At 41.6% G+C, this 14,332-nt stretch overlaps 1 protein-coding gene across 1 annotated transcript in view; it reads left to right on the top strand.

Moving 5' to 3' along the window:
* Positions 1 to 14,332, top strand: part of LOC126284441 (bicaudal D-related protein homolog) — a 494,335-nt gene that overhangs the window by 187,163 nt on the left and 292,840 nt on the right. The gene's annotated exons all lie outside the window — the stretch shown is intronic.

Here is a 14,332-nt window from a genome sequence, read left to right as displayed (position 1 = left end):
CAGTTTGGAATTCCTGTACGATGGTCTGGATAGATGTCTACCTATTACACATTACGACCCTCGTCAACTGTCGGCGGGCTCTGACAGCCGACAGCCAAAAGTCGGCCTTTACGCTTTTGTGCTGTACGTGTCCCTTCACGTTTCCACTTCACTACCACATTGGAAACCGTGGACCTAGGAATGCTCCGAAGTGTGAAAATCTCGCGTACAAACGTATGACACAAATATCACCCAATCACGTGACTATGTTCGAAGTCCATGAGTTCCGCGAAGCGCCCCATTCTGCTGCCTCACGATGTCTAATGACTACTGAGGTCGCTGAAATAGATTACCATGCAGTAGGTGGCAGCACAGTACACCTAATACGAAAAACATATGTTTATGGAGGTGTCCGGAGACTTTTGATCACGTAGTATGTGTCACCTGACACATGCAGGTTCGTTGTGATTTTGGAATAACTTACCAATCCTTGTAACCGAAGGAACCTATTACAATAATGTTGCCAGCTCATTTTCTGCACATTAGACCCAATCAACTCTTTATCTGTCGTACCACCTCTCACATTTACAGAGAAGCGATTTTGAAGTGTGGCTGCACTAAGACATGTGGGTTTGCGTCGGATCACCTATGTTTCACGACTTGTATTGATATCGTCACGACTCCAAGGATAGCTTCGGTAAGGTGGCTTATGGGAGAACCTGAATCGACAGAAGCCGAATGACACCGACAGGTACTCGCTGATTTAAATACCTGCCACTGTACTAATTCAGTAGTGACACGTTGAGTTAATGATTGCGCAAATGTGCAAAACTGTCTTTGACATCTTACTTACTGACATGTTAGAGTCATCGATCGCAGTGTCGTCTTGTTACCTAAAGCTGATAGCTGCCGGAAAAGTCAGTACCAGATAATGGCATTCGGTTTCAATCGATTCGACTACTTCCATCAGCCATCTAGCGGAGACCTGTTAAAGTACACTTATAACAAAGTACTGTACTTCGAGTAAAGGTAAAAGTTAATGCATTTGTAGTTATATGTATAGTAAGCCAAACGCTGTTATACTCAGACTTTTTGTTCAGATATTAGTTTCTGGTGCTATAAGCTTATTGGTTTGAGAGTAAATCGGAGAAAGAAGGTAATGAGAAGTAGTAGAAATGAGAGAAGCGAGAAACTTAACATCAGGATTGATGGTCACGAAGTTAAGGAATTCTGCTACCTAGGCAGTAAAGTGACCAATGACGGACGGAGCAAGGAGGACATCAAAAGCAGACTCGCTATGGCAAAAAAAGGCATTTCTGGCCAAGAGAAGTCTACTAATATCAAATACCGGCCTTAATTTGAGGAAGAAATTTCTGAGGATGTACGTCTGGAGTACAGCATTGCATGGTAGTGAAACATGGACTGTGGGAAAACCGGAACAGAAGAGAATCGAAGCATTTGAGATGTGGTGCTATAGACGAATGTTGAAAATTAGGTGGACTGATAAGGTAAGGAATGAGGAGGTTCTACGCAGAATCGGAGAGGGAAGGAATATGTGGAAAATACTGATAAGGAGAAGGGACAGGGTGATAGGACATCTGCTAAGACATGAGGGAATGACTTCCATGGTACTAGAGGGAGCTGTAGAGGGCAAAAACTATAGAGGAAGACAGAGATTGGAATACGTCAAGCAAATAATTGAGGACGTAGGTTGCAAGTGCTACTCTGAGATGAAGAGGTTAGCACAGGAAAGGAATTCGTGGCGGGCCGCATCAAACCAGTCAGTAGACCGATGACAAAAAAAAGCTTATTTCGTCTCCATGGCCATTGTTAGTTACCTAAAACCATATGGAGTTGTTAGTGCACATAACTCTTAACGAACAAACCGACATAACACAGAAAAATTACATTGAGAGTTTTATAAAAATTGTAGAACACAATAACAGATAAAACTAATTGATAGGCAAAGACAACAGCAACGAACATTAGCACAGAATTTACTACAATCACGCACGACTCCATAGATGAATAAGGCACTACGTAATCATATAACATCGCTGACTTAGCTGTCAAACTTAAGGAAAATATTAAATACATCTTAGCGAATATTGCTCTGCTACAAATTTCACTGCTAACACACTACATATATAGAGAATATGTAGCAATATTAGATTTTTAGACAGCGAGAGCTTTCACGATGTGTTGTGGAAACAAGTGCTATGACGCGTTGTGGTTGCTGCCGCTTTTGCAGATAGGTTTTCTTTTATCACTTAATTCTGTTGTAAATTTCGGTGGTGCCTAGATTTGAAGGCTGTATTTGCTATATTTATTGTGGCAGTTCTGAGTTTCGTACAATTCATTGAAGAAGAAAGAAGTGTTTGCCGCACACGCTCACCTCGTGCTGAACACGAGTCAAGGTCTCCGCGAATGCGTCAGCTCGCCCGGTAAATGGCAGCTTAACGGTGAGCAGATTCAAGCTGCTAAATGCTTGCTCGTTCACTCGTTTTACACACCTGAGTCATAGCACCTCTTTTGACGCAAGAAAATTTTTATTAGATTATGCGTAGTGAGGGGATCATGAAGGATGTAGAATATGTAGCGACCACGGCCAGAAGTTCTATACAATGAGGCACGCGAGTGTTCGATCACGCTCTGTCAAATTAGTTCCGCACCGGCCAGTCAAATTAGTTCCGCACCGGCCACCAGGAGCGCTGTTTTTTCTCTGGAAACTCTGTGCTGTTTACTTTTAGTTTACAACAGTTTATATATATCAATGTTTACTTTATGTTTAGTTATGAGATTGTGTGCAGACCTTAGTAACGAGTCAACTAGAGATTTATTCGTTTTCTCCAGTCTGTCTTTGTGTACACTGTGTCTAAAAGAGGTACTGTTATTATTTGACCTACGAACGAATATATCATCTGTGTGTTATGTCTTTTTATCCAAACAGGCAGGCTAACCGGTCAGACGGGCCAGATTCACCCCTCTGGCCGAAAACATGTCATAAAATAAGAATACATATTTAGAAAACGAACATATATGTTAATACGCCAAAAGCAAAACGAGGATAATGGAATGTAGTCGAATTAAGTCGGGTGATTCTGAGGGAAGTAGATTAGGAAATGAGACACTTAAAGCAGTAAAGGATGATGGTCAAAGTAGAGAGGATATAAAATGTAGACTGGCAATGGCAAGGAAAGCGTTTCTGAAGAAGAGAAATTTGTTAACATCGAGTATAGATTTAATTGTCAGGAAGTCATTTCTGAAAGTATTTGTATGGAGTGTATCCATGTATGGAAGTGAAACATGGACGATAAATAGTTTGGACAAGAAGAGGATAGAAGTTTTCGAAATATGGTGCTACAGAAGAATGCTGAAGATTAGATGGGCAGATCACATAACTAATGAGGAGGTATTGAATAGGGTTGGGGAGAAGAGAAGTTTGTGGGACAACTTGACAAGAAGAAGGGATCGGTTGGTAGGACATGTTTTGAGGCATCAAGGGATCAGCAATTTAGTATTGGAGGGTAGCATGGAGGGTAAAAATCGTAGAGGGAGACCAAGAGATGAATACAATAAGCAGATTCAGAAGGATGTAGGTTGCAGTAGGTACTGGGAGATGAGGCAGCTTGCACAGGATGAGTAACATGTAGATCTGCATCAAACCAGTCTCAGGACTGAAGACAACAACAACAACAACAACAACAACAACAACAACATGTTCATAAGTCTCCCGCAGATCCTAAGTGAAATGGTCCTTATGACAGTATAACAAGTAAAAAGAAAAATTTAACATTTTATTTTAGAGGTAATAAGAAGTTTGATGCAAAACGATCATACGTATAATACACTGGGGTACATGTGATAAATACAAGGCTGCTGTAGCTACCCGTCATCAAAGAGAATATAAGTGTACAAATCGTATCTACATTTGTCTCATTATTGCACTAAAGAAGAGAAGCCAGATTTTACGTAAACAGCTCCCTACCGAATATTATTAATCATACATACACAGCAGTCGAACGTAGTAAGAAGTTTGTCAGTGCGGCAGAACTTGTTGCGTACTATTAAGCGCTTTAGGCTCATCTTAAACTGAACTTCATTAGCAGTTAAACTTCGCGTAACTGTCGGAAAGTTACTGAAACTCTGTCATTTCCGCATAATGAACACCTTTCTGGACCAAGGTAAGTGACTAAATCTTTATGACGATTATTCTTGTATGCTGTATGAATATCAAAATGAAAAATTATGGAAAAACAGGTAGAAGCCGATCTCAAGGAAGATTCCGGAGAAATATTGGAGCACGCGAGGCAATACTGATCCTACGACTTCTCTTAGAAGATAGGTTAATGAAAAGCAAAGCTACGTTTATAGCATTTGTAGACTTAGAGGAAGCTTTTGGCAGTGTTGAGTGGAATCCTCTCTTTGAAATTCTGAGGATAGCAGGGTTAAAATATGGAGAACGAAAGGCAATTTAAAACTTATATGGACACGAGACGGCAGTTAACAGCCGAGTGGTATGAAAGGGAAGCAGTGGTTGAGAAGGAAGTGAGACAGGGTTGTAGCGTTTCCTGATATTATTCAATCTGTACATCGAATAAACAGAGAAGGAAACCAAAGAAAAATTTGGATTATAGATTAAAGTTAAGGGAGAAGAAATAAAAACTTTGAGGTTTTCCAATGAAATTGTATTTCTGCCAGAGACAGCAAAAGACTTGAAGGAGCAGCTGAACGTAATGGACAGTGCCTTAAATGGTGGGTATAAGATGAACATCAAGAAAAGGAAAACGAGGATATTGGGAAATAGCCGAATTACATCAGGTGATGCTAAGGGAATCGGATTAGGAAACGAGACACGCAAAGTAATTGATGAGTTTTGCTATTTGGTCAGCAAAATAACTTATGATTGCCGAATGAGACTGGCTATGGCAAGGAAAGCGTTTCTGAAGAGAAGAAATTTGTTAACGTCGAGTATAGATTTAAGTGTGAGGAAGTCTTTTCTGAAAGTATTGTCTGGAGTGTAGCCATGTATGGAAGAGAAACATGAACGATAAACAGTTTAGACAAAAAGAGAATAGAAGCTTTCGAAATGTGGTGCTACAGAGGAATGTTGTAGAGGAGATGGGTAGATCACATAACGAATGTGATGGTACTGAACAGAATTTTGGAGACAAATTTGTGACACAGCTTCACCAAAGGAAATGATGAGTTGAGAGGACGCATTATGAGACATTAAGGGATCACCAAATTATTTCTGGAGAAGAGTGTAGATGGTAAAAATCGTAGAGAGAGACCAAGTAATGCCTGCAGTAAGCAGATTCGGATGATGTACGTTGCAGTAGATACTGGAGATGAAGAAGCTCGCACGGAGTATAGTAACATGGAGAGCTGCATCAAACCAGTCTTCGGACTGAAGACAACAACAGCAACATTTGAATGTTGGGCTCCATAAGGTTCCCTTTCTGTGCAGCTACCATGGAATATAAAATTATAAGGACTGTAGCAACCAGTCGCGGAAACATAATGTATCTTGTTGCAAATAGATTTCGACAGATTTCAGTCATCATCGCTTCATTTTTCTAACCGATACATAAGTAGAAGTACTGTCCTTGGCAGATTTCTATCATGAAGTCATGATAGAAATCTACCAAGGACAGTACATCTACTTACGGCATGTATCGGTTAGAAAAATGCAGCTATGACGACTATCAGTCGAAATCGATTTGAAACACGATAAATAATCTTCCCGCGACTGGTTGCTACATTCTTTGTAACAGCAACGTTCTTATTTCAAGAAATGATTCGACTAACTGTATTGTTAGTGTACAGACGTTATATTGTTTATAACTAGGTCATTAAAGGTAGAGAAAAAGCACTGTCGTCTACATCAAACTGGCTACACAACCTAAATCTCGAATGGTTCGAATGGTAGAAACAAAATGGGATGACACACACACACACACACACACACACACACACACACACACACACACACACACACACACACACAGAGAGAGAGAGAGAGAGAGAGAGAGAGAGAGAGAGAGAGAGAGAGAGAGAGAGAATGTGTCCTCGTGACTGATATTTCCTTGCCATTTTCGGGAGATATCGGTTATTCAGGGAATTACGCTCTTTCTGCTCACAATGGAATCCTACATCCCAAAACATTATTTATGACAGAAATTATTTTCCGAGATGTAAATTAAATGGTAGGACTTATTTCTCGGTAACTTTATTTCTGAGATACCAGTCAATAGCTTCCTCTTCAAAGTAGAGCATTACTTCGAAGTACCCGCACACATCTGCAGCGTTATGACGACGTCGTTTTACTCTGTAGAATCACAATAAGAGAAAGATACGAGAACTGGTTAGAAAGTTCTTATTTTGAAAAGTCTCCAGCAAAGACCTGCTTCAGCAGCGCCAAAGCGGCCTCCAGTCGCAGGGTCGTGTTACGATTTGGGTTGCGTAAGCCGAGGCGGGGCGGACCGGTTATGGAAGCAATACGTGGTCTCGCTCTGACGCTTTTGTTGGCCAGCTGCGGCGCCGGCAGTCAAAAATTGCTACTCTCCCTTCACTCCACCACGAACACACACACACTACTACATATTTTCTCATGCATGCGATCTAGACTTCCTGAAGTGTGCCAGTATGGAAGTTTACAAACGGTGGTCTGTCTTGTACTAGTTAGTTTTCCTCAGGGTAACGAGAATGAACTTGGCTGGCCACACATTAGACACTGAGAGCTGTTGGCCAGTTATGATCATCTTGTGATTTTGTAGTTCTTTTCAGTCAAAGTATCAGAAGTGATATAAACTGCTCAAAAAATGTTTGCACCATCCTTAGTACTAACATAGTTCGATATTTTTTTACTTAGAAATCGTAAACCAGATTCTCAACATCCTTCTTAATTTCGTTTGGATACAGAAAATTGCTATGTACAACCAACCCTCTGTGTACATGGGGTAAAAGTAAAGTTGCGTACAGGGCGCTGTGTCCCCGATCGTCAGCGGAACACAGTGGCTTCTGCGGGCTGTTCAGTCTCACAATATGTCTGGGTAGGTCAGTCCAAGGTTAAAAGGAGACCTCATCGACTTGCCTTCTTACATTTTTTCATACTTACAGCAACTGAAGGTCAGTGTCTCCACATTTTTTTCATACTTACAGCAACTGAAGGTCAGTGTCTGCACAATAATTTCCTAAACCAGTATAAAGCAATTATCAAAAGGAAAAATGTCGAAAAACTCACCAGCGAAGCTTACTTAGTTGATGCCCGGACATACAAAAGATTTCCAGCAAATTAATACAGACGCTGATAGCTATATGCGATGCGTAAAAGTCTGGAATTTGTGAGCCCGTTTGTTCGATTCCCGCCAATGGTAGTTATTTTCACTTTTAATTTTAAGAAATCTATATTTATCTTGAAATGGAAATATACACTGAAGAAACTGGTACACCTGCCTAATGTCGTGTACGGCCCCCGTGAGCACGGAAAAGTGCAGCAACACGACGTGCAATGCATTCGACTGATGTCTGAAGTAGTGCTGGAGCGAACTGACATCATGAATCCTGCAGGGCTGTCCATAAATCCGTAAGAGTACGAGGGGGTGGAGATGACTTTTGAATAGCACTTGGAAGGCGTCCCAGATATGTTCAATAATGCTACCTCTGCGGAGTTCGGTTGTCAGCGGAAGTGTTTCAACTGAGAAGAGTGTTCCTGGAGCCACTCTGGAGCAATAATTCTGGACGTGCGGATTGCCGCATTGTCCTGCTGGAATTGTCTAAGTCCGTCGGAATGCACCGAGAACATGAATGGATGCAGGTGATCAGACAGGATGCTTACGTACGTGTCACCTGTCAGAGTGGTATCTAGACGTTTCTGGGATCCCATAACAGTCCAACTGCACACGTCCAGACCATTACAGAGCCTCCACTAGCTTTAACAGTCCCCTGCTGACATGCAGGGCCCGTGGATTCATGAGGTTGTCTCCATAACCGTACACGTCCATCCCCTCGATACAATTTGAAACGAGACTCGTCCGACCACTCAACATGTTTCCAGTCATCAGCTGTCCAATGTCTATGTTGACGGGCCAAGGCGAGGAGGGGGGGGGGGGGGGTAAAGCTTTGTGTCGTGCGGTCATGAAGAGTACACGAGTGGGCGTTCGGCACCGCAAGCCCATATCGATCATGGTTCGATAGCCCAGGATTGAAATCTGCAGCAATTTGCATAAGGGTTGAACAATTCTGTTCAGTCGGCTTTCTGCGGCCACAGCGATGTTGAAAATGTGATCGTTTACCTGATACCTGATATTCACGGTTCACTAGTGAACTGGTCGTACGGCAAAATCCACACTACATCGCTACGTCTGAGATGCTGGTCCCATCGCTCCTGCTCCGACTGTAACACCACGCCATCAAATCTTGATAACCTGCCATTGTAGCAGCAGTAACTGACATAAGAACTGCGTCAGGCACTTGTTGTCTTACATAGGCGTTGCCGACCGGAACGCCGTATTCTGCCTGTTTACATACCTCTGTATTTGAATACGCATGCCTATACCAGTTTGAAACTTCCTGGCAGATTAAAACTGTGTGCCGGACCGAGACTCGAAATCGGGACCTTTGCCTTTCGCGGGCAGGTGCTCTACCAAATGAGCTACCCAAGCACGACTCACGCCCCGTCCTCACAGCTTTACTTCTGCCAGTACCTCGTCTTCTACCTTCCAAACTTTAAAGAAGCTCTCCTGCGAACCTTGCAGAACTATCACTCCTGAAAGAAATGATGTTGCGAAGACATGGCTTAGCCATAGCCTGGGGGATGTTTCCAGAATGACATTTTTACTCTGAGTTCGAGTCTCGGTCCGGCACACAGTTTTAATCTGCCAGGAAGTTTCATATCAGCGCACACTCCGCTGAAGAGTGAAAATGTCATTCTGGAAACTGTACGAGTTTCTTTGCCACTTCAATGTAACAAGTATTCAATCATAAGAACTTTCAGCATTGCAGCGCGTCAGCAATCGTAATTATCTAAATAAATTATGAATAATCCGCCTCGATTGCGAAAATTCCCGGTGTTTACCCAGGTTTCAACGTGGATAACCACGCCTTCTTCAGAACAAAATAAAAAACAGCTTGCCTAAATGGGCATAGTCAATTTCTAAAATGAACACCCACAACGGCAGGTCCCCATAAAATATATTAACATTACACGGTACATCCGTACCAAGTTAATTGAGTGTTATTGACTTGGTACGGATGTACCGTGTAATGTTAATATATTTTATGGGGACCTGCCGTTGTGGGTGTTCATTTTAGAAATTGACTATGCCCATTTAGGCAAGCTGTTTATTATTTTGTTCTGAAGAAGGCGTGGTTATCCACGTTGAAACCTGGGTAAACACCGGGAATTTTCGCAATCGAGGCGGATTATTCATAATTTATTTATTCAATCATAATTTCTGATAATAAACAAAATGTTTTTATCGACAGTTGCTCACCGCATCAAAACGCGTGTATTCAATAATGAATTAAATTAGGTACATGTAACATCAAATTTAAAATAAAGTACTTTTTTATTTCGAGGTTTTGGCTGTGTTTGTTGATGCGCGAGCATGTTCCCTGGTGTGCAGAAGTGAAAGACAAAAGTACCTTTCACATGATCTTTCACTGCCAAGTAATATAGTTCGATCGATGTTGAACCATATATAAAAATAACTGCCTCTATTCCTACCTCCCTGCATATGTCCATCCGATTCCATGATTCTTTAGTTTCAACTCCTTCTTGGGTCAGCACCGCTCTTGCAACTGACAGAAAAATCATTAGTATGAGATTCGGCCCACTGAGCAGACTCACATATAACACGAGTCGTCGTCATGTGTGATAAAAACTCCGTACGGAGGCCGGCACTTAATGCCAACTGCCCTCATTTCCCAGCAGCAGGTATCCGCTCGCTCTTTCGGCTGCTGCCTCTGGCGGGAGCACTGCGCGTTGACGCGTCCCAGGACTTCCTTTCCGCTGGCCTCTAAGGCGTAATAATCCTTGCTGGCCCCGGAGGTCCCAGATACGGTCCGTCGGACCCGCATAATGTCATTTAGTTTGAGGGTTGCCCTTCGCTTCAATTTCCTGCCCAAAACATGCCGGTAGACTATGCAGTGGAACTTACCAGCTTCTTTTAGGTATTCTCCGTTGGGAAGGCGGTAGAAAATTATGCTGTCGGACGATGGGTCTATTTGACTTGATTATTTACCGATTGGAGACTTTGTTAACACAACTTCGTTTATGTTTTTCTAGCAACAAAATATGGACCTTGGTACTAGGAAATATATAAGGAAAACGCTCGTGTCCCTTTCGTGCAAACCTTTCTGGTATTTGCTTTAATCGGTTTAGGGAAACACGGAAAACTTAAGACGACCAGACGGGGATCCGAACTGCCATCCTCTCGAATGCGAGTCTGGTATGCTAACCACTGCACGATATCGCTCGGTCCGGTAACATAACCGTGGATTCTCATGCAAGGAGCAGCAGATTTCAACTGAAAATTGGCAAAATTTAGTGCTACGTGTATTAGTCCACTTGTTTATCCTGATGTTGTACTCCTTTTATCAGCATTTATTGCTTCCCTTGTATCCTGGCTGTTTTTCGAACATTATGACCCAGTTTTTCTACGTCAGATGTTCGCGTTATTGTGTACTTTCTTCACTGAGAATTGCGTCGTGCTGTTCTACCAGCTGTTAACCTATTCTCAGCATTGCCATTACTTTCAATAACACGTTTTCTCTTACCTTGTCTGTTGTCGGAAGCCAGAACTGCAAAATGAGAAGAATCGGAACATGAAGTTGGGACACATTTCTGAAAACAATGAATCAGGAGAAATAAGTTTCAGATGCATTTATGTCGTGCAGATGTTCTGCGCTCGACTCCCGAGTTACATTACTTTAAGATGTACAAGATATAGACGTGTCAGCTGTAGTAGCTTAATGTGTGCTCTTATGGGAACTATCACCAGAAAAATTAACACCTCTCTCTGAAATAACATATTTTTAGACCAGATGTTCCCAATCTAATAAAGCTAAATTGAAGTAGCTCACAGCTTTTGGGATTATGTTAATATGATTCATAACACTCTCAACAAAAACTTAAAATTTTTGACTTATCACATTGTTCACTTAAAGAATTTCTGATGTACGTCCTCCTGTCAATATTCACCGTTTATATAATGTCAGTCAGAGATGAAGTCACGGAATAACTAAGCGCATTTTAGCATTGCATTAACCAAAGTTGGCCCTGGAAGCTCTAGCAGTGGAGACGTAAAACATCCTTCAGCAGTGTATACGTCTGTTGTATAAAGTGCTTCCGTGTTTATGATATGACATGGGTTTTCCACAAGCCATATCCTATTGTTAGTGTTAGACTTCGGTTATTCCTACATATAAAACATGGTAACTTTCTTAGATGATTACTTAACGAATCTCAAATTAATGAAAAATTGACGTTGGTGCTTGCATTAAGCCACAGAATTAAGGGAAAACAATATAATTAGGTGTTATAATTTATTACAGTAATAAAATTAATCACAGCATGTAATGTTTGAAAAAAACATCTTAGTATACAACATGAAAATAAAATGCATAAGAGAAAAACCAAACCAGAAAAATAATTTCATGGCCATTGACTCAGTTATAAGTAAAATCTTGAAGTGTACAAAGTAATATAGTGTGTTCGATATTTTGAGGAGTAACGTCCCGGAAGCAGCAGGCACAAACCGAGAAAGGAATATACGAAGCTTATCATGAATTAACGTAATTTCTAATGTCTATGTTGTATATATGGTATTGCACGCCAGATCTGTACTCACTCACTTCTCTGCTTATATGGTTAAAGCCAAAAGCAAATAAATTAAAAAAAATAAAACAAAAAACAAGGAACCGGAAGTCCAGGAAGCTGCGAGACAAGCGTTGAAGTACTAAGCAATGCTTTCGCTGCGGGTCGTACACAGGCATTCGCGTTAAGTGATGTAGGAGGGCAGCGGAAGGCTGTAAACAGTAAAAGCCGCAACTCGTTGCTTTGCCAATGCAATTTCGCTGCATAATGAAACAGTACACATTCATATGCGTAAAACGAGAGAGAGATTATAGGCAGTTGTACTGTGCAAGAGACTGACGTGTTCACGCTTGAGTGATGAATGCTGAAACATTACAAAAGCCTTTGGTGCAGTTACAGAGTTGTCGTAATCTACAGTCATACTGCTTTATGTGCGGACTGAAAGCAATGTTGGGTCGTTTTCACCGGGCGTATCAGAAGTTCAGTTTCCTCGAACACGTTAGGACAAAACTACTTATGCTTTGGTAGCCCCTTGTTGAGGTATTCTCTCGTGGCTTTCATTTCGGGATCTTCAGTCGACATTTGTTAAGTGATTTTTCCGACGTTTCGCTAGCTTAAGTGTCTGGCTTTGTCGAAGATTCATCTATTGTCACTTTAAAAAAAACATTTAGCCATTGTCGGCCCGAGATCCCGAGACGAAAGCCAACATGCGGTTTGCCACTTAATGCAATTTTTACAGTTCACGGAACGGTAGAAAGACTTAATGCCAGTTTCGCTGCTGTCAAGTTCACATTCAGATCATCGGACTACACACGAAAAGTAAAGAAGTTGCATGTACAACCGCAGATGTGGGTGGAATAAAAGTCTTTGACCGTCTTTAGCAGTTGAACCTAAGTCCTCAGTTATTTGCTGGATGTGTCCCAAGCGTGTCTTCCTCTATAGTTTTTACTCTACCGCTCCCTCTAGTACCACGGAAGTTGTTCCCTATTATCTTAACAGATGTCCTAACTTCCTGTCCCTTCTTCTTGTCAGTGTTTTCCATAAACCTCTTTCCTCGCCAATTGTGCGCAGTGCCTCGTCGTTCCTTACCTTATCAGCAAACTTAATTCTAAACATTCGTCTGTAGCGACACACCTCAAATGGTTCGATTCTCCTCTGTTCCAGTTTTCTCACAGTCCAAGTTTCACTACCAGACAACGCTGTGATCCAAACGTTCATTCTCGGAAATTTCTGCCTCAAATTAACGTCTAGCAGACTTCTGTTTGCCATAAATGCCCTTTCTGCCAGTGTTAGTCTTCTTTTTCCTCCTCCTCGCACCGTCTATCATGGGTTATTTTGCTCCCTAGGTAGCAGAATTCTTTCGTCTACTTCGTGATCTCCAATTACGATGTTAGGTTTTTCGCTCTTCTTATTTCTGCTGCTCATTACTTTCAGCTTTCTTTTATTTGTTATCAAACCGTATTCTGTACCCATTAGACAGATTCAACAGATCCTGTAATTCTTCTTCACTTACAGTGAGGACAGCAATGTCATCAGTGAATCGTATTACTGATATCCTTTCACCTTGACTCTTGAACCTTTCTTTTATTTCCGTCATTGCTTCTTCGATTTATAAACGGAATAATACGGGCGAAAGATCACATCCCTGCGTTACACCCTTTTTAATGTGAGCATTTCGTACTTGGTCTTCCATTCTTATTGTTGCCTCTTGGTTCTTGTACATATTGTATATTACCTAACTTTCCCTGTAGCTTACCCCTATGTTTTCTCAGAATTTCGAACATCTTGCAGCATTTGACATTGTCGAACCATTTTTCCAGTTCGACAAATCCTCAGAACGTGTTTTAATTTTTCTTCAGTCTTTCCTCCACTGTCAACCGCAACGTCAGGGCTACCTCTCTTGTGCCTTTATCTTGCCTAAGGTCAAACTGGTCGTCATCTAACACATCCCTAATTTTCTTTTCCATTCTTCTGTATATTATTCTTGTCAGTAACTTGAATGCATGGGCTGTTAAGCTGATTGTGTGGTAATTTACGCATTAGTCGGCTATTGCTACCTCCAAAATAGTGTGGATGATATCTTCGCGAATTTCTGATGGTATGCCACCTGTCTCACAGATTATACGCACTCACTTGAATAATTGTTTTGTTGTCTCTGCCTCAGTTACTTCAGAAATTCCGGTGGAATGTTATCTATCCCTTCTGCTTTACTTGTTCTTAAGTCGTCCAATTCTGATTCTAATACTGGATCTCTATATCTTCCCAGTCGATATTGTTTTTTTCTTTTATCGCGTCATCAGACAAGTCTACATCTACATCGACCGACACTCCGCAATGCACCGTACGGTGCATGGCGGAGGGTACCTTTTACCTCCACTTATCGATTCGTTTCCTGTTCCACTTGCAGATAGAGCTATATGCCTCCCACGAGCACTAATTTCTTGTATCTTATCTTCGTGATTCTTACGCGCGATGTATGTTGGCGGCAGTGGAATCGTTCGGCAGTCAGCTTCAGATTTCGGTTGTCTTAAT

This window comes from Schistocerca gregaria, chromosome 8 (genome assembly GCF_023897955.1).
Source record: "Schistocerca gregaria isolate iqSchGreg1 chromosome 8, iqSchGreg1.2, whole genome shotgun sequence".
Lineage (NCBI taxonomy): Eukaryota > Metazoa > Arthropoda > Insecta > Orthoptera > Acrididae > Schistocerca > Schistocerca gregaria.
This window is presented reverse-complemented; position numbering and strand designations above follow the sequence as displayed.